Source organism: Vulpes vulpes, chromosome 1 (genome assembly GCF_048418805.1).
Source record: "Vulpes vulpes isolate BD-2025 chromosome 1, VulVul3, whole genome shotgun sequence".
NCBI lineage: Eukaryota > Metazoa > Chordata > Mammalia > Carnivora > Canidae > Vulpes > Vulpes vulpes.
In genome coordinates this window covers 116654381-116674797 of record NC_132780.1, presented here as the reverse complement: position 1 = coordinate 116674797, position 20417 = coordinate 116654381, and the positions used below count along the sequence as shown (strand labels likewise).

The 20417-nt window shown below is 34.1% G+C and overlaps 1 protein-coding gene across 38 annotated transcripts in view; it reads left to right on the top strand.

Moving 5' to 3' along the window:
- ZBTB20 (zinc finger and BTB domain containing 20) overlaps nucleotides 1-20417 on the top strand; it is a 753858-nt gene that overhangs the window by 45668 nt on the left and 687773 nt on the right. The gene's annotated exons all lie outside the window — the stretch shown is intronic.

The following is a 20417-nucleotide window of genomic DNA, read 5'->3' as shown; positions in this document are numbered from 1 at the left end:
CAGATGTTGGGAACAGCATTCAAGAGCCCATAAGAAAAAAGGGCTTTTATGCCACTGTAGTTGCTCAACTGTAATAATAATTAAGTAGTGTGCAACTTATGCTCAACTTTGGCTTTGTAACCTCTCCTCTACTCTAGGGTCAAGCCTTGGGTGATTCTTCAGTTTACTTGAAAGTAATCAACTTGAGGACATGGTGCTTGCCTTTATGAAGTCTTTTGATACTCAAGTGAAACTCCAGCCTGGCATGTTTTGTAGTTCAGTTAACCAATGCAACACTTTCATAATTGTTTTAACTTTCATAGGGAAAGTTAACTACTGACTTCCAAGTAATAATATTGAGACAAGGAACAAGGGCTGAATTCATTGATACATCCAGTTATTAGATGGAAACTGAGGATATTATTATTAATTTCTGGATATTCAGTCCTATTTTTGAAACTGATGGAAAGGGTGGTCATTCTAGCATAATGTGTTTACCTTCTTCATATTAGAAATATTTTAGCACTGAATACCCTGAGTCTCAAGGTATGATAAATTTAATGCACAGATCATATGTTATACATTTAAAATGTTAATACGTTTTTGAAAACTTTCAATATTAAAAAAAACTAATGTAAAGACTTGCATTTAATTCATATGAAACTACTTAATGGAATTTGGAGTTTTTGGAAATTAAATAGATTTCCAATAAATTGAAACAAAAATGGTAATAATGATGAATTTTATGCATAATAGTATTGTTTTGCTCACCAAAATTCTTAATCTAAACTTTTTAAAAACAAGGTTTGAATTTAAATTATTTAAATTTTGATTCTATCTAATGGTTAGAAGCCTTTAGTTTTTTACTAAATGAGCTTGGAAATTTGCTATTTTTACCTTTCCTTTCAGAAATGTTCTCTGAATTACTGTTGTAATCAAATTGTGATTTGTTGTTAGCAAATTCCTTTTATAGTATGAGCTTCTTTCCAGTAAATGAAATGCAACTGGGAGAAAATTAAAGTAATGTTGTCAGTTTGCTCGGGTACCAAATTAAAACTTAGTAAAAAACTTAGCAGAAAACTATGAATGTTCTAGGCTGTGTAAATTTTTGGGTAGATATGTATGTATATGAAAACTGTATGGCTACTATTGTAAACAAACAAAACCACCTTATTTAGACACCAAAACATTTAAAGAGTGAAAATGTTTATTCTTTATGTTTAAATAGGAATTAGGGGCATCTAGTTGCAAAGGTGACTTATACATTGGATTTTTGTTTTGTTTTGTTTTTAAATACTGAACATACTACAATTCCTTTTGGCCCAGTACTTTGGGTCTGCACATATTTACTAATGTCTCCGTCTTCTTGGCCAAATGCGCCTATTACTGGCACTTTAGGTTGGGTCGAAAGAGCTAGAATAGTTCTCACTTTATCTAGTTCCTCAAATCAACAGTGGCCTCACCTCATCTGGAGAGGGGAGAAGAATAAACATGATTAAAAAGCAAATGGAAACAAGAATAAAAGTAAAGCTGTGGGTGGAGGGGTAGGTGCTTTTGAAGCTTCTAAATTTATAATGAAAGAAGAATACTTTCTTCCCAACCCTCAGTAGAAGCCATCTGACCTATCCAACAAAGCACTCACTGCCTTCTCACTATACCTCTTGACAGTAGGTTGGCTACATTCCCCCTCCACTCCAAGATAGATTCCAAAGGTGCCACCAAAAGATCATAGAAGAGGAAGTCATAACATCTCACGTTTCTAATGTATTCACTGCCAGGATTTCTTCATACCTTTTGCCTTTGAAGCCTTAGGTTTGGATTTGTGAGCAGATTTTTGTAGTTGGTGGACAGATTTCATTTGTTTTGATAAGAAGCCTTCCCAACAAAGCATTCCCAAGGCATGCGGCAAAACAGCATCATGAGTTTAATTAAAATGGATGAAGTGATCGACTGTGTAAGTTTGTGTGTGTGTTTCCTCTCTTAAAATAAAATGAAGTCAAATACTTTTTATATAAAACAAAACAAAAAACAAATCCAAACTTCCTGTCAGCCTGAATGGATTTAGATTTCCTTTTACAAAATGGCTTTCTGAAACCATTTCTGTGTAGTGGGTTTGACCAGCACATTCTACTCTATTCCCTGCCCACTTGCTACTTTGCTTTCTAAATGTTGAATGAATGTAAATAATTTGTTAGTTAAAAAAAAAAAGAAAAAAGCATGTTCTTATAATAAGGCTCAGAATATACCCATGGAGATGTGTTAGGACTTACATACAATAGCTTCAATCCTATCAACTTAGCATGAAAATATGTGAATAAAAGTTTTAGAAACTAATTACTTTCCTAGCATGTTGAGAGAAACACTATGGTGTGGTTAAAAAAAAAAAAAACAAAAAACAAAACAAAAAAAAAAACACTGCTTTGGAGAACAGGAGGCATTAATTAATGCCAAAAAGGATTTAAAGTGGTTAAATCTGGAGGCCTGGTTTCTAGTCCTGACTATAATGACTTTGAATAAATCATAATCTCTCTGTTCATAAGATTTTGTGTTTATAAAAATGAAGGGAAAAGCTCCCTTTTAGATTTTCTTTTATCTTAAAAAATGTATTATTTTATTTTATACAGCTATATATGTAGGTGATTCTGCTTGTAATTTCTACCTGTAAATCATAAACATCTGGAGAGAAGTTTAGGTTGGCAATGATGGGCGAATAAAGGGATTTTAGTTGATCTGAAAGAGCACACATACTTTATTTTTTTGGTCATTGTTATCGTTAGCATAAGTGGATGTCACAATGTATCATTGGGTCTACTTAATGATTCAATGAATGCAATAAACCCAAAATTGCCATTTGTCAGATGAAGTGACATAATTGCCTGCGGTTGGTTTGATAAGGGGCTGTTTTTAACTGAGTGAAACACTATGGTTCCACTCCTCCCCACTGGCCACTAGATGGAGAGGCGGTCCATGTCCACAGCCCATGGTAAACAGTTCACTTCTGACTTTCCACTGGCAGAGGGGCACTATATTCCTTTGGACATTTCCATGAGCACACAACATGACATTTTGCAGAAACCATCAGAGAATATGTTCTCTTCTATAGAGGCATCATGTGATATTCATGAAATGCAAAATGATTTACTCCTTCCTCAGCCACCATTATTGCTGGTAGACCTAGGAGAAGGCCAGTTATATCACTCTGGTTTTAGTTGTCACAGTAGGGCCTTTGCCTCTTTCCAAATTGTCCATTTAGAAAGGACCCTGAATGAATGTCAGCACGACAGTGCCACCTTGTGTCTCTGACGCAGGAGCCAGTGAAAAGGAAAGTATAGGACATTTACAGACATTTGGCAAATTGTTTCAAGCTCTGATTTTTCAGTAGCTACACAAAAATCTGTTTTAGTGTGTTTAGCAATTCTTATTACCAAAAAGAGAAACTAGGATGTGTGTACTTTATCCCTTCCTTTATCTCGCTGTGTATTAAAAATACTTCAAAAATTATAGGCACAGAGATGTGTTCAATTTAGATTTGGGGTGAAGAAGGCAGGGATTGTCAGAGATATTCATTTGCCTAATCTTATCACTTGGAAGGCTTTTGGTCAATCATTCCAGACTCAGAGCAACTTTTATATGCTCTGGTAATATCACTTTCACATTGTATCGTTTATAATGCATTTTTGTATTGTTTTGTGTTGTTTGTAAGCATATCTTCCAACTAAACTATGAGCTTCTCAAGGATAGAGTCTGTGTCTTATTCATCCTTCTGCCTCCAGAACTTTCTATGGCATTCAGCCCAGAGGCACTCAGACATTTAAGATCTGAATGAATGATTATGTCTGGCTGGTTTATAACTTCTTATTTATTTTTATTTTTATTTTTTTTGGTTTTAAATAATTTTAGGGCCTTTTCTCTTTGGAAAAATACTTCTGATACCACCTCCTTTCCAACTTTCCCTTTATAAATTTTCTTTCTTTCATATTAAAATGACTTTCTGTTTTTGATTATGAAATTGCATTGCCTATTTGCAAGTTTCTATTGTAGTTGACTGTGGTAAAGATACTGAATTTCTTGTTTCAGCTTTATAACAAATTTGCTATGTTATCTTGGGTAAGATGCTTAACCTTTCTAGGTCTGTTTCCTGTGCATAAAATGAGCAGGCTGGACTAGTTGATCTTAAGGTACTCAGGGCTTTCGTACAGGTTGGATACATGTTAGTATTACTCTAGTTGTACATTTGGTTTAACAATTTTAAAGTACCACAATAGCTTAAAATTAAATTGCTAGCCTTTGAAAGTGCTATTTGATATTCCAGTTTTAGTAGAGGAAATTGAGGCACAGAAGATTTTCTTATAGAGGGTTAAACTACAAATTGGGCAAATTGTATTATAATTGGTGGGCATTCCAATTTTTTGTTTAACTTTTCTGTTTCTTTGATTTTGGTTAATTGAGCTCCACTCTCCTTCTATCCTTAACCATAAAATAAATTACAATAACTTTAAATAATAAGATGAACCCATGCTTCGGTATGGGACTGCAGACTATTTGCAATTTAAAGACTCTTTCATGCTATTTTTAAAAAAAGATTAGATTTATTTATTCATGAGAAACAGAAAGAGAGAGAGAGAGAGAGAGAGAGAGAGAGAGGCAGAGACACAGGCAGAGGGAGAAGCAGGCTCCATGCAGGGAGCCCAATGTGGAACTTGATCTTGGGTCTCCAGGATCATGCCCTGGGCCAAAGGCAGCGCCAAACCACTGAGCCGCTCAGGCTGCCCTCTTTCATGCTATTTTGAATTTTTTTTTTAGTAACCCCTAAAAATGAGTGCTAACTTTTAAATTTCAGAATTTTTGCCTGGAATTTACATCTGAGGTTTCAGTCCACATATTACCAGAAACACCAGCAAACACCATTATGACTTTGGGCAAATTGCTTCAGCTTTTTTGCTTATTTGCAGAAAGGTAGTAATAAATGTTACACTTCCTATCCACCTCACAAGGTAATTGTGAAGATTAAAGGGGTTCATGTATATGGAAATTCTTCATAAATAGTAAAGCTCTGTGCCAATATTAATAATATTTACCATTATTACTGCTCTAATTAAAGGAAGAATGGATAATAGAAACCTCAGTCAAAGCAAAAACAGACGAATTTTAAAAACACTGAAACTGACGGCATCTCTTATTTGGAGTGTTTCTTGGTGGTTGTAGGCTCTGGAGATAAAAGTTGTGTTGTGTTCACCCTATTACTTATGTTTTGGTTTAAAAACCTGTAATGAGGGACGCCTGGGTGGCTCAGCGTTTGAGCGTCTGCCTTTGGCTCAGGGTGTGATCCTGGGGTCCTGGAATCTAGTCCTGCATCGGGCTTCTCGCAGGGAGCCTGCTTCTCCCTCTGCCTCTGTCTCTGCCTCTCTCTGTGCCTCTCATAAATGAATAAAATCTTTAAAATAAAAACGTGTAATAATAATAATATTGATAATGTTTATGAATCTAAAATTCATGTTTTCTTTGGATAAATTTATTACCTATCATTCATAAGTTCATTTTTGATGGTAGTAAATTTATTAATATAGAAAGAAAAAATTTAAAATAACCAAATAAGATGAAAAATTTTATATACGTTTTTGATATTGTAGTATTCGACTCCAGTCTAGTGGTTATTTAACTTTAATGTACTCTAAAATTACCTAGGGTATTTGTTACAATTCAGATTTCTGAACTCCTTCTCTAATAAGTCTGGGATGGAACTCAGGCATCCCAGGTTCCACCTGGTTCACACAGGTTAGAAAACACTACTTTCCTTGGCTGTTGTACATCATAATCAGCTGGGGGCTTTTTAAATGAATAGATTTCTAGGTTCTACTCCTAGATATCCTAAATCAGAATCTTTAGATCTAGATTTGGCATCAATATTTTACAAAGACTACTTCATAGGTTCTAATAAAATTACAAGGTTTGGGAATCCTTGCTCTTGTTTTTATGGTATATTGATAAAATATATTTACTGTTGCGCCTGAATCCATTCTCATAATTCACATTATTTCCTAATGAAATATTTCATTTTAAAAAGAAGGACAAAGTTGATACAGCTGTGTAAGAAAAGTTCAGTCTTGACAAACAATTACCACTCTTGCCCTATAACCCTAGAATTAAGGAAAAGAGAAGTTACTGAGAACCTTTCATATAAATTGCTTCATTTAGTCTTTACAACAACTCTGCTGTATACCCTGGTTGTCTGCCTCTGTTACAGAGAAAAACCTCCCCCCAAACCAAAACCAAACAAACAAAAAACCAACGAAGCTCATAGAGTAGATAGCCAATGTCACACAGATGTTAAACATCGAAGCTGAATTCAGAGCCTATGCTCTTTCTACTATATCATATTATTTTTTACCCCTAACCAATAACTCTTTACCAGGTTCCTATTATGTTAAATGATAATGTCTAGTCTTGAGGGCCACAAAGTGTATTACCAATATGGTATAATAATTATTACTTACACGTGTAAAATAAATCGATATATTTTTTTCTAATTCTGCTATTGAGAAGTGACTTTTAGCCAGAGGTAGAATTCAAGTATTCTGAATGGTCAGAAGGAGTCTAAGTAGTAATAATAATCATAATTATTGAACTGTTAAAGAACATTGTCTATGGGATCTTTAATCCCCATGCCTTTACTATGAGTAGTTTCTTAACCCAGTCTACAGATGAGGAAAGCCTGATTTGGATTGGTTAAGTGACTTACTGATGATTGTAGTCTAAAGTGGCAGAACCAGGACTGGACTCTGTTTCAGTCTAAATTCGAGAGCAGTTGGTGCTCTTAACCACCGGTGTATGTCATTTCTGACTGTACAGTTAACCTTCAGAGTCAGGCTGTTCCTCTGGTAAGTACAAGCCACTAAATACTAATTAAACTTTGTGGGACTAAAATTCATTTCCTTTGTAGGGAACAAACAATTTTGCCACACTTAATCAGTCTAGTAATTTTTTTTTAAGTCTTGTAAAGTTTGGTGTTAATAATGCATAATACTTTAGGGAAAATCCACTGAATAATCTTTTTTGTTTATATTTTTATTTGAGAGTTCCAACTCTTTGATGGAACAGATTATTTGAATGAAAATTTTATATCTATTATGACATGCCATGAAACAATAATTTGATAGCATAGCCACTGTTGTTGGTCTTAAAATTATTTATTTATATTTAAGATCCCATGCAAGTATTAATAGTGTCAATGTCATAGTGCTTCCTAGAATCTGAAAACTGATTCCTTTTTTTAATTGAAATTCGATTTGCCAGCATGAAAACTGATTCCTGAGCACTTTTTATATTCTCATTTTTTAAAAAAAGCACCTCATAGTATAAAATGACAGCCTACGTACACAGCATAGTACATAGTACAACTATGTTGTACATAGTACAAATAGAATTTCTCATTTACCAAGTAAATGAATTGCTAAAAATGCTATGTATACCTTTTTATAGATTTAATAATATTTTAAATATATTAAAAATTAGAGGGAACTCTGAAATCCATTTTTTATGTGTAAAACTAATCATGATTTTATAAAGTTTAATATGCATATGTTAGGGAGATATTCTTAATGCCTCTATAATTATATTTTAGAAGATACATTTTTTAAATGATTTTATTTATTGAGAGAGAGAGAGAGTGAGTGAGAGAGTGAGCACAAGCAGGGTGTAGGAGCAGAGGCAGAGAGAGAGAAGCAGACTTCCCACTGAGCAGGGAGCCCAGTGCCGGGCTCGGGCTCATGACCTGAGCCAAAGACAGATGCTTAACTGACTGAGCCATCCAGGTGCCCCAAAAGATACATTATTTTTAAAAGACTCACTAACCAGTGGATATAGTGTTGTCTTTAGCTGACTTTCGAGTTTATTGGAGATTTGGGTTCTATTTTAACTTTCTTCTCTAAGGGTGGTCTTTTCCCAGATGGCATTCTTTTAAACTCTACCAAGCAAATGAATGCTACCATGAAGAAAGAAGAGTGAAAATATATAGTGAAGAAGTTTACCTGTACTCTATTTTCATCTGTAGAAATTAAAACATGATTTTTTAGAAAGTCCCATTTAGCAGCAGAGCATAAATTGGAAAATTTGGTCAGTGATTTATTTAGACTCCACAGGGAAAATCCTGTAGGGTGTTTTTGAATATCCTAAATTTATTTTGATTTGAGACCAGCTTAAAGGGCATGTCTATCTTAAAACAGTTCTCCATTTTCCTGAGAAAAATTCCAGTAGAGCTAGTTGTGGGAGGCAATATCCCAACAATGAACCTTTTGGGGCCAAATAAGCAATTTTGCACAACTTACTCCATCCCTTTCCTTAAACCTTGCTCACTGGGCTTGTTTAATTTTGACTGCTAATTTTATTTCTTTGCAGAGGCAAAGGAGACAGGAAAAAGGAGGGAAAATAACGGATGGCATGTGGGTGAGGTTTTGGCTCAGGGAATAAATTTTAAAAGATCCTAGCCAGTGTAAGGCTACAGAAAGCAGTTGGTGTCTGAAATTTACCTCTGTTTTGCAGATTAGGAAATAGATGCCAGTAGAGGTTAAATAAGTTAGCTAAAGTTACATGGTAGTTTCCAGCATCAGAGCTGGTCCTGGGAACTAGGTTACTCATTGCTTCAATAAGATATTTGGTCAATCTACTTTCTCTGTAGATCAAAACGTCTATTATTCTTATTCTCTTTTACTTTCCTCCTTTTTTTTTGTATGCTGCTACTATCTTTTAACAGCTAAAAAATCATTCTGCTTATAATTTCAGGTTTAGAAGCTGGTTGCACAAGTGTATTTTGACTATTAAGACCATTGAGAACTAGCTGACTTGTAAGGTCCCTGTGTATCATGTCAAGCTTTCTGCCTCTATTTTATTGGTATATGTGGGTAGTGAATGTGGAATAGAAAAAAAAAAAAGCTTCTGAGCTCATGGCACACTTTTAAACATGTACAAATGTGGTGGGCACCTAATAAAAGATAAGCTATTGGGTTTTTTTGTTTGTTTTTAGATTTACCAAAAAAAAAAAAAAAGTTTTGCACATAGCACTGAGTCTGTGTATTACTCCCCCTCCTCCGTGGAGGATTCCTCCGTGGAGGAATCCCCGTGGATTCACCTTTAGGAACATTTTACATTAATACAATCCATTTGTTAAAATTAATGAACTGATATTGATATGTTATTATTAACTAATATCCATAGTTTATTCAGATATCCGTAGATTTTTAAAAATTGTTATTCAATTTATTTAAATAACAAAAACAACAAAACAAAAACAATTTAACCATTTCTCCCTCAGCCCCTAACCTCTGGCAACCATCAATCTGTTTTATGTATAAGCTTAGTTTTTTTTTTTAATTAAAAAAATGTTTTAGATTCCACATATAAGAAAGATCATATGGTATTTGTCTTTGTCTTATTTCACTTAGTATAATTCATTGGAGGTCCATTCATGTTATCTCAAATGGCACAATTTCATTATTTTTTATGTCCAAATAATATTCCATTATATATGTATACTGCATCCTCTTTATTCATTTTCATTGATGGATCCTTAAGCTGTTTCCATATCTTAGCCACTATAAATAACGTTGTAGTGAACATGGGGGTTCATAGATCTTTTCAAATTAAGTGTTTTCATTTTCTTTGAAAGAATACCAGAAGTGAAATTACTGGATCATATTATTATAGTTCTATTTTCATTTCCTTGAGGAATCACCATACTGTTTTTCATAATGGATGTACCAATTTATGTTCCCACCAACAGTGCACCAGGGTTCTTTTCTCAACATCTTTTTTTTTTTTTTTAAGATTTTATTTATTTGTTTGTGAAAGACACACAGAGAGAGACAGAGAGGCGAGACACAGGCAGAGGGAGAAGCAGGCTCCATGAAGGGAGCCCGATGTGGGACTCGATCCTGGGGCTCAGGGATCACGCCCTGGGCCAAAGGCAAATGCTCAACCACTGAGCCACCCAGGGATCCCATCTTTTCTCCACATCTTGTCATAATTGTTACTTCTAGTCTTTTTGATAATAGCCGTTCTAACAGATGTGAGATGATATCTCATTGTGGTTTTGATTTGTATTTTCCTGATGATTAATGACGTAAGTCATCTTTTTGTGTACCTCCTGGACATGTGTGTCTTCTATTTAGATCTTCTGCCCATTTTTTATGGATTATTTGAAGGTTTTTTGCTTTTGAGTTCTTTATATTTTGGGTATTAACCCCTTATCAGATATATGATTTGCAAATATTTTCTCGCATTCAGTAAGTTGCCTTTTAATTTTGTTGATGGTTTCCTTTCCTGTGCAGAAATTCTTTAATTTGACGTAGTCCCACTTCTTTATTTTTGCTTTTGTTGGTTTTGCTTTTGGTGTCACATTCAAAAAATCATCACCAAGACCAATGTCAGTAAGTTTACTGCTTATGTTTTCTGCTAGGAGTTTAATGGCTTCAGATCTTATGTTCAAGTCCTTATTCCACTTTGAGTTAATTTTTATGTATGGTGTATGATAGTGGTCCAGTTTCCTCCTTTTGCATATGTCCAATTATCTTAGCACTATTTATTGAAGAGACTGTCCTTTCCCCGTTATATTCTTGGCTCCTTTGTCATAAATTAATTGATCACATATATATAGGTTTATTTCTGGGCTCCCTGTTCTGTTCTGTTGGCTTAGATTGTGAGCCCAGGGTCCTGAGACGATTTTATGCCAATACAATAATTTTAATTACTATAGCTTTCTTATGTAGTGTGAAATCAGGAAGGGTGATGTCTCCAGCTTTGTTCCTCTTTTCAAAAATTGCTTAGACTCTTCAGGGTCTTTTATAATTCCATTCAAATTTTAGGTATTTGTTCTATATCTGTGGAACACGCCATTGGAATTTTGATAGGGATTACACTATATCTGTATATTCCTTTGAGTGGTATGGGCATTTTAACAATACTAATTCTTCCAATCCATAAGCATGAAATGAAAGAAAGCATGAAATGAAATTTATTTGTGTCTTTGTAAGTTTCTTTCATTAATGTTTTGTAGTTTTCAATTTATAGGTCTTTCACCTCCTTGGTAAAATTTATTTCCATCTTTTTGTACAATTTTGAATGAGATTGTTTTCTTAATATTCCATTCTGATAGTTCATTATTAATGTATAGAAACACAACAGATTTTTGTGTGTTAATTTGTCTGCAACTTTAATGAACTTGTCTAAATTCTGACAGTTTGGGTTTTTAAAAAATATTTTATTTATTTATTTATTCATGAGAGACACATAGAGAGAGACAGAGACATAGGCAGAGGGAGAAGCAGGCTTCCCGCAGGGAGCCTGGTATGAGACTCTATCTCAGGACCCTGGGCTCACAACCTAAGCCAAAGGCAGAGCCACCCAGGTGCCCCAAAAGTCTGACAATTTTTAAAAAAGATTTATTTAGTTGAGAGAGAAAGAGTGAGTGAGTGCAGGATGGAAGGGCAGAGGGAGAGGGAGAAAGTCTTAAGCAGACTTCAACTGAGCATGGAGCCTGATACGGGGCTCAGTCTCATTACTCCGAGATTGCAACTTGATCTGAAATCAAGAGTTGGCCACTTAACTGATTGCACCACCAGGTGCCCTAATTCTGACACTTTTTGATGGAGTCTTTAGGGCTTTCTTTAGGACTTTTCTATTATGTGTTCTGCACATAGTGACAGTTTTACATTTTCCTTTCCAGTTGGATGCCTTTTATTTTTTTTTATTGCCTCGTTGCTCTGTCTAGGACTTCCAATACTATATTGAATAAAAGTGGTGAGAGTAGGCATCTCTCTTTTGTTTGTGATCTAACTGGAAATGCTTTATGATGTTAGCTGTTGGCTTGTCATATTATATGCTATGTTGAGGTATGTTCCCTGTATAATCGCTTTGTTGAGAGTTTTTATCATTCCTAAATACTGAATTTTGTCAAATGTTCTCTCTGTGTCTATTGACATGATCATATGATTTTTTATCTTTTGTTACAGTTGCATATCACATCGACTGATTGGCAGATGTTGAAACATTCTTATATCCCTTGACTAAATCCCCCATGACCATGGTGTGTGATCCTTTTAATGTATTATTGAATTTTGTTTGCTAATATTTTGTTGAGGAATTTTGCAACTATGTTAATCAGGGATATTGGTCTACAATTTTCTTTGCCATTCCTGTCTGGTTTTCGTATCAAGGTAGTGCTAGCCTTATAATATGAGTTTGAAAGAGTTCTCTCCTATTTCCACAAGAGTTTGAGGAGGATTGGAATTAATTCATCTTTGAGTGTTTTATAGAATCCACCAGTGAAGCGCTCTGGTCTTGGACTTTGTTTCTGGGGAGATTTTGATTACTGATTTGACCTCTTGCTAATAATGATTCTGTTCAGATTTTGTATTTCATCATGATTCAGTGTCGTTAGATTATATATTTTTAGGAATTTATCCATTTCTTATAGGTTGTGTAGTTTTTTAGCATATAATTATTCAGTAGTTTCTTATGATCTTTTGTATTTCTGTGAGATCAATTGTAACATTTCCTTTCATTTCTGATTTTATTTATTTGAATCCTCTCTTTCTTGGTGAGTGTAGATAAAGATTTGTCAATTTTGTTTATCTTTTCAAAGAACCAATTTAGAGTTCCATTGATCTCCTTTATTGTCTTTTTAGGGTCTATTTCATTTATTTCTGCTATGACCTTTGTTACTTCTTTCCTTCTAATTTTGTTTATTCTTTTCCTAATTACTCGAAGTATAAAGTTAAGTTGTTTGAGACTCCTCTTGTTTCTTAAGGTCTGCATTTATCTCTATGAGTTCTTTCTTAGAACTGTTCTTACTGCATCCCATAAATTTTGATATGTTACATTTCTACTTTCAGTTGTCTCATGGTATTTTTTGATTTCTCTTTTGGTTGCTTTTTTGACCCATTGAGTGTTCAATAGCATGTTGTTTAATCCGTAGATATTTGTGAAATTTCTAGTTTTCTTTGTGTAATTACTTTCTAGTTTCATACCTTTGTGGTCATAAAAGTTGCTTAATAGGATTTCAGTCCTCTTAATTTTATTAAGACTTGTTTTATGTCCTAACATATGATCTTAGAAAATGTTTCATGTGTACTGGAGAAAAATGTGTATTCTGTTGCTTCTGGATGGGATGTTCAATAAATATCCATTAACTTCATCAAGTCTAACATGTCATTTATGGCTGATGTTTCCTTATTAATTTTCTATCTGGATGATCTATCCATTAATCTAAGTGGGATATTAAAGTCCCCTACTGTTATTCTTGTGTTTTTCTCCCTTTAGGTCTGTTAATATTTGCTTTATATATGTAGGTGTTCCTATGTTGGGTACATAAATATTTACAAATGTTATATTTTCTTGGTGGAGTGACCCTTTTGTAATTCCCATTATGTAATTATGTGACCCATTATGTAATTCCTCTCTTTATCTCTTATTACAGTCTTTGTTTTAAAGTCTATTTTGTCTGATATCAGTATAGCTACTCCAGCTTTCTTTTAGTTTCTATTTGCATGGAATATCTTTTTCCATCATTTCACTTTCCATCTCTATGTGTCCTTACATCCAAAGTGAGTTTCTTTCTTTTTTTTTTTTAAAGATTTTATTTATTTATTTATGAGAGAGAGAAAGAGAGAGAGGGAGAGAGAGAGGGAGATTGGGAAAGAGAGAGAGGCAGAGACACAGGCAGAGGGAGAAGCAGGCTCCATTTAGGGAGCCTGACATGGGACTTTATCCTGAGACTCCAGGATCATGCCCTGGGCCAAAGGTGGCGCTAAGCTGCTGAGCTACCCGGGCTGCCCCAAATTGAGTTTCTTGTAGACAGGTGGGTCTTGTTTTTTTAAAATCCGTTCAGCTACTCTGTACCTTCGATTGAGAAATTTAGTCCATTTACATTTAAAATAATTATTGATAAATATGTACTTATTGCCATTTTGTTAATTATTTCTGAGTATCTCTTTCTTTTTCTCTTCCTCTCTTCTTTTGTGCCTTGATTTTAGTTGTATACTTATATTCCTTTCTCCTTATCTTTTGTGAACTACCATGAGGTATACATTTACATGTAGTAAATACACAAAAGACAAAGAAATATAAGCATACAAGTACACTTATCATGCTGAGACTGAGTAATGTATAGAATTGTTGAATCACTATAGTGTACACCTGAAACTAATATAACACTATGTGTATTATAAATGTATGTTAACTATACTAGAATTAAAATTTTAAAAATACTTAATAAAAAAAGAAATAGACACATACTACTAAAGAAAGGCCATGATTCTTTATAAGTCCTAATTACAGTTTATCACGGAATTTTGAGATGAACATATGCTACATTTTAATACCTTTTCTCCTAAATTGATGTGAGTATATGAATTTAGGCTGAAAAAGGGGACCTTGGTAGAAATACAAATCAGAACTTTAGTCTTCCATAAAGAGTTTACAACTGCCCCAAGTATTCCCTTTGTTTGGACTCCATGAGAAAATTGCTTCTTGGCCCTAGTATCACTTTGCTGACATGGTGGGTATGTACTGAGTCAATTTCTCACTGATATAATAAATATTTGCTTTGAAAATTGATAAAACATTGTTGATGTTGAGGTGCCTATTGAATATTACCAATTACCTTTTAATGCCATTAATTTGGTTCTAGATTCCAAACAAACTCAATTGGAATATGAGTTGTATTTGGTTCTCAGCAACTAACTGAACAAATATGCAATAGAGCATAGAAGTAATGTCATGATATCTGACATGCTACAAAATGGCCACAGTGTACTAACAGATCCTATAAATTTTTTTAAAAGATTTTAATTATTTATTCATGAGAGACACACACACACAGAGAGAGAGAGAGGCAGAGACACAGGCAGAAGGAGAAGCAGGCTCCTTGCAGGGAGCCCGACGTGGGACTTGATGTTGGGTCTTCAGGATCACGCCCTGGGCTAAAGGCAGCGCTAAACCGCTGAGCCACCTGGGCTGCCCAAGATCCTATAAATTTTTAATCGGAAATAATCAAGAGTTATTCAGAGTAACAATACTCCAGTGTAAGTCAGATATATGTCCTTATGTTGACACACCTACAGACTTGGATTCTATTCTAGGAATTGCAGTTTGAAGTAATCTATATCAGAAGCAGCTACACATTTGATTCACCACATGTGTCCTATGTAATTGTAAATAGCAGCCTATTTCCTTTTAGGGTCTGATAAGGTTGTTGTTTTATATCTTAGTAATAGAGTCATTGGCAGTGGCATACACAGGCTAATTGTTAGAAAGTAAAGCTTTGTTAGAAATGGAACATAGGCTTTTGGTAATATTCTTAAATTTAACCAATTGTCAGGAAATTAAATATGGTTCTCTTGGAAATATATCACAGAAGGCTTAAACTAGAAGTGGTTAAAAAAACCTTCTTCATAGGAATTTAGTTATTTTCTACCCCCCAAAAGTAATTTTTCTTTTATCTCTGTCTTTACTTAGCCTTTAAGGAGAGTGGCAGCCACAGAATGGCAGTGACCTAAAAGTGTAAAATTATAGTTAGTGGAGTTTGGATAATCTTTAGGACCCAGATAGCTTAGGATATTTATCAGTGAGCTAAAAGGGGAAATGCTGTTTTCAGCATACTGCAAATAAAATGCTTAATTAAAATCCCGTAAAAATATAATAACTTGTTACTAAGAAATTACTTTGCTTCTGAAGAAATTAAAAGTAGGAGAAAAAGGAAGAAAAGAAATAAGCTGGTACTCATAGTTTTTTTTTACATGTAGGTGCTTTTAATTTTTAAAAAAATTATTTTTATTAATTCCTGAATTCAAGTGAGAGGGAGATGGGGATAGATTAATTGCCATTTAAATATGCAGTTCCAGATTTGTAGTCATCCTTCTGAACCAGGATGGAAAGACCATAGAAAAAATTATAGTGTGGAAATTATATTTCATGTGGTGAGACACAAAGTCAAGAAGTTTTCTGTTCTAATAAGGTGAAAGTGGTTACCAAAGAAACAAAAGTTTCTTATCACTGTGCCTGAGGCAAATGTGGCATATTAAGCTTAAAATGAATTCTCCTCTCCTGAATGCACACAACTCTTATTAATGTCTTGGAAATTATGCACACATAGGAAAAGAGGAATAAGATTTTCTGGATACATTTGAATAAGCATCCATTGGGGTGTAGGGGCTATCTAATATCTATGGATACCTTAGTGTCGAAATGGCCCCAAATCAGTTTTTGCTATTTCACCGTTTACTTGGGTTTAAACTTTAGACTGAATGACTTGTTTTCCTCTTAAAAGAGGCCTTTCTTTTAGTAAGAGTTAGGTTCCCTGGTGGCCTGAAAGAGTTAATGCAATTTCCAAGAGTGTCCAACTTACTTCCAGGGAGTAGTGCGTGCATGTGAGAGTCTGGCTCCAGGATATTTGTTCACATCCCAAAACCAATTTGGCACAACTTAAAATGTCTGCTAGGGAGAGGATTCAGAGTGTTGTTAGGCCACGCAATTAGTGCTTTATTTCATGAGCACCAAATTCACCCAGTAGTGTTTTGTTTTAAAGAAGAGCTTGAAATTCACAATAACGGGTTTCATTTATCAGAGCCATATGGGACTCACCATCTTTGGATATATTTGTAAGGCTTTCACAAAGAAGACTCCTTAGGCATCTCAGATTTCACGGATTGGAGGGCAATCTGGATGAATATCTTTTTGGAAATGATGAACTATCTTTTTCACATGTAGTCTTCAATTTCGATAATCCTTGAGAAGCTCAAAAAAAAAAAAAAAACAACAACAGGAAAGAGTTAAGTAAATATCAGCTTACTAGCTTTTACTGGAAAACAAAGACCATAATTCTTAGATCTGGTTCAAATGCCAAGTATACTTTTGATATTGAAATTTGGCCACCTAATCTTTGCAGTTTGTGATGTGGTATTTATGAGAGGGAAGGTGGTTCTAAGTCTCAACCTATTTTTGCATTTTTTGCTAATTTTGTCATGGTCATATTGATCATTGAAGGCTATCTGCAACATACAAACGGTTAATATAGCATTGTGGGGTTTTTTGGTGTCTACCCAAAATTATTTCTTTGCTGCCTCTTCTTTTCCCATACTTTTCTGATCATTAGAGCTCTATCTTAACACAATATTTTTTGATAATGTCAATGTAAATTGATTTTTTGATGTATCTCATATTTCTCTAGTGATCTGTAAAGTTAGAGACTTAAAAATGAAATCAAAGTGATCTTCATTTGGCAGTGATTGCTAACACTTTAATTTTTTATTCCTAGATTCTGTTAAGCTATCAATGACCTATAAACAAATATTTAAGTGTTTACTAATTAAAAATGAATATATATTTAAAAGCATAGAGTTCTCTTGTGTTATGATTGATGGCCACTAGTTTTTCAGGTTTCAGATTTTGTTTTCTCAGTGCTCTAGATTTTCTTATAAAGAGCACACTTGATTCTGTTTGATAAATCTGCTAAGTTAGGATATTTGCAAGTCATAAATAGTACTATAACAATGGTTATTGACATATATAAAGTCTATGTAAACTTCATAGGGATGATAATTTCATTTTATTTTTAATTGTTATGGAAAGTTGGTAATTATTTTAAATAACTTTTCATCATTAAATATATTTTACTGTACTCAGCCTTATTTTGTTATCCTCTAGTTTATTAAAAAAAAAAACTTTTAACACTTCATTGATGTTTATATTAGCATGTTTTAAGTTTCCCAGAGAATGTCCACTAAATTTTGTTCTGAGTTATGAGCATGCTGAATAACATTAAATTAAAATAAATTAAATAAAACATTAAATTAAAATTTAGTATTCTTTGCTACCATTTAAACTTTATATTCATACCAATGTGATATATTTTAAATACTATTTTATAGATTCAAAAATCTACTCTATAAAATTTCATCTCTAATATGCACTTAGACCTTTGTTACATAGCATACCTGTAGAGTGCACACTTGTATTGGTATATGTCATTGGCCCCTATAATAGACCAATGAGGCTGCTAGACAATAGGTAGAACATTGGAATTTTAGAATGAGTTATACCTGCTTAAATTGACTTGAGCATTAATTGTGCTGGATGGTTGAACATCTCATATCCTCTCTATATTTCATTCTTAGCGAAACATTCTAAAAATTATTTAATGAGTATAATCAATTGTTAAAATGCTAATAGGATCAAATTATGTTATTACTCTTTTCCTCCAAACGGGTATTGTGACTCAATGAAGTTAAGTGTTTTTCTCACTGAAAAAGTCATTATGGTGCTACAGATGAACTTTTGTTTTCGCCAATGCCTGCTGTTTTCCATAGGAATTTTGAAATATTTTCTTTGGGAAAGTGATATAGTGTTGGTATAATGGTCAATGGTAACAGAGTAATTAAAGATGGCAGAAAAACTCTGGATAGAATGTGTGGATAGCGATACAGTGGTATTTCATAGGTCTTTGTATTTATATAAACTGTAGGCTGTGAAGGGAAGATAGATACATGGGTCCACAAGAAAATGTGGCTGTAATGATCAATGGCTAATTCTCTATGATGAAAATTCTTACTAAATGACAGATGATGGGGGAAGAAGGACAATTTGGAGGAATGTATGTGTGAATGGTTAAATAGTTGCATGTTGAGAGAAGAGTGTGGAAAAAAGAGATAACGATTATATGTAGTTTTGTGGCTATAATTGCCTACTTTTCTACACTTTGGGTTTCTGTTGTAGGGACAAGTGGTTCCTATATATAACGCTCTTGGTGTAAGAATTCATAAATCATTTGGGTTGAGCAGGAATTTTATTTGCTTGTGTAGATAGACCTGTTTGTTTTTGAGGTCTGGTGTGCTAGTATTCTTACTTTATGGTCAGCGTAAAGTTTATATTGTTTTTGTTCAAATTAAGTATAATTATGTGGAGCAGATGTGTCAGCGTGTGTGTGTGTGTGTGCACGCATGTGTACACATGTAAAGGACACTTTCACTTCCGTCTCTTTGTTTATCTGACTCTGTCTCTCCTGTGTCAGCTGCTTTTTGCTTGCCAGTTTTTCTTTGTGTCTATCATTTTTATCATTGAATCCGAGTAGAAAATAGGATGCTTTGTTTTTAAATTTTTAGTGATTTTTAATTTCTTGTTATTTTTGTTCTTTCAACGTATTTATTTGATTATATGTACCTCAAGAATTAAGGCTCAAGTACAGGATGTTTTATTTCTCACATTCAAGAGGTGTTTCTGGTTTCTTTCCTGTCCGTTTGTCCATATGTTTATGGGTCTCTGGTAGGCTCTGCAGTGAGACAGCAGTTTACTATCTGTGTGTGTGTGTGAAATTAGCTAATTGGTGTTAGCAGAAATATTTTCACATGTTTTATAAGCAAAGTGCAGCAAGGTATATAAATGTAGATATGATCCAGACACGCGCACGCTCACGACTGTCACTGCTCATGCATAGGCGCTCAGAAGTAATTAATGTTAATAAGATTTTAATGTGCTTGTGAGATCATAATGAGGAGAAATGAATGCTCTGATTAGGAAAAGGTAACTGTGTGTGTGTTTTGGCTTAGAACAAGATTTCAATTTTTATAAACCGCAATTTTAGAACTTGTTTGTGATTGCATCAATTGGTTTTTATTTTCAAATTAGAGGTCTGTTTAGCCATTTGAATGATTAACCAAATAAATGGGTGAAACCCTGATCATAAGGAATACTGCAGGTTTTCATTTGCAAGGCAATGTTAGTGTACAGCAAGGGCTGTGATCGTGTCTTTTGCCGATGTACCATTTTTTTATGTTGTTTTTTAAAAAGCTTTTTCAGAAGCCACTTGTGGAAATAGAACTCACTTTTATTATTGTAGGTGTTATCTATATGTTCCAGAGATACCAATCAGACACTGTAACTACTGTGTCAGGACACATTCCTACCAGTCAGTCATGGTGTATTTGGTGTCCAAAGAATCTATGTTACGCTTCTTGAAGTGTTTATTGAGAAAAAATGTAAAACAACCAAGGTATTTCTTCCTAAACATCATCCTTAAAATTTTAGAGGCTTGACATCTTTGATAGTGAGGCAAAATATCTAAAAGTAAGCAAAGATGCTGTCTCATTATGGACTCAAATGCTATGCCACACTATAGACTGGCTTGAATCCAGCTGGACACCAGGGGTCCTTCTCCACAACAAATTTTTTGAAGTTATTGTTTACAGAGCTTTGACATACATTTGCATTATTATTATTTTTAATTATAGGATAAATCTAGATATCTGTTAAGGGCCCTTACCCTGTAGCACATTTGTTCATATAAATAGTGGGTTAAGATAGTCAGGATGTAATCCCCTTTAAAAGTAAGTATAGTGCTGAAATCCAGAAAGTCTTGGATCTGAATTGGAATGTGAGGTAGCACACTTTATTTC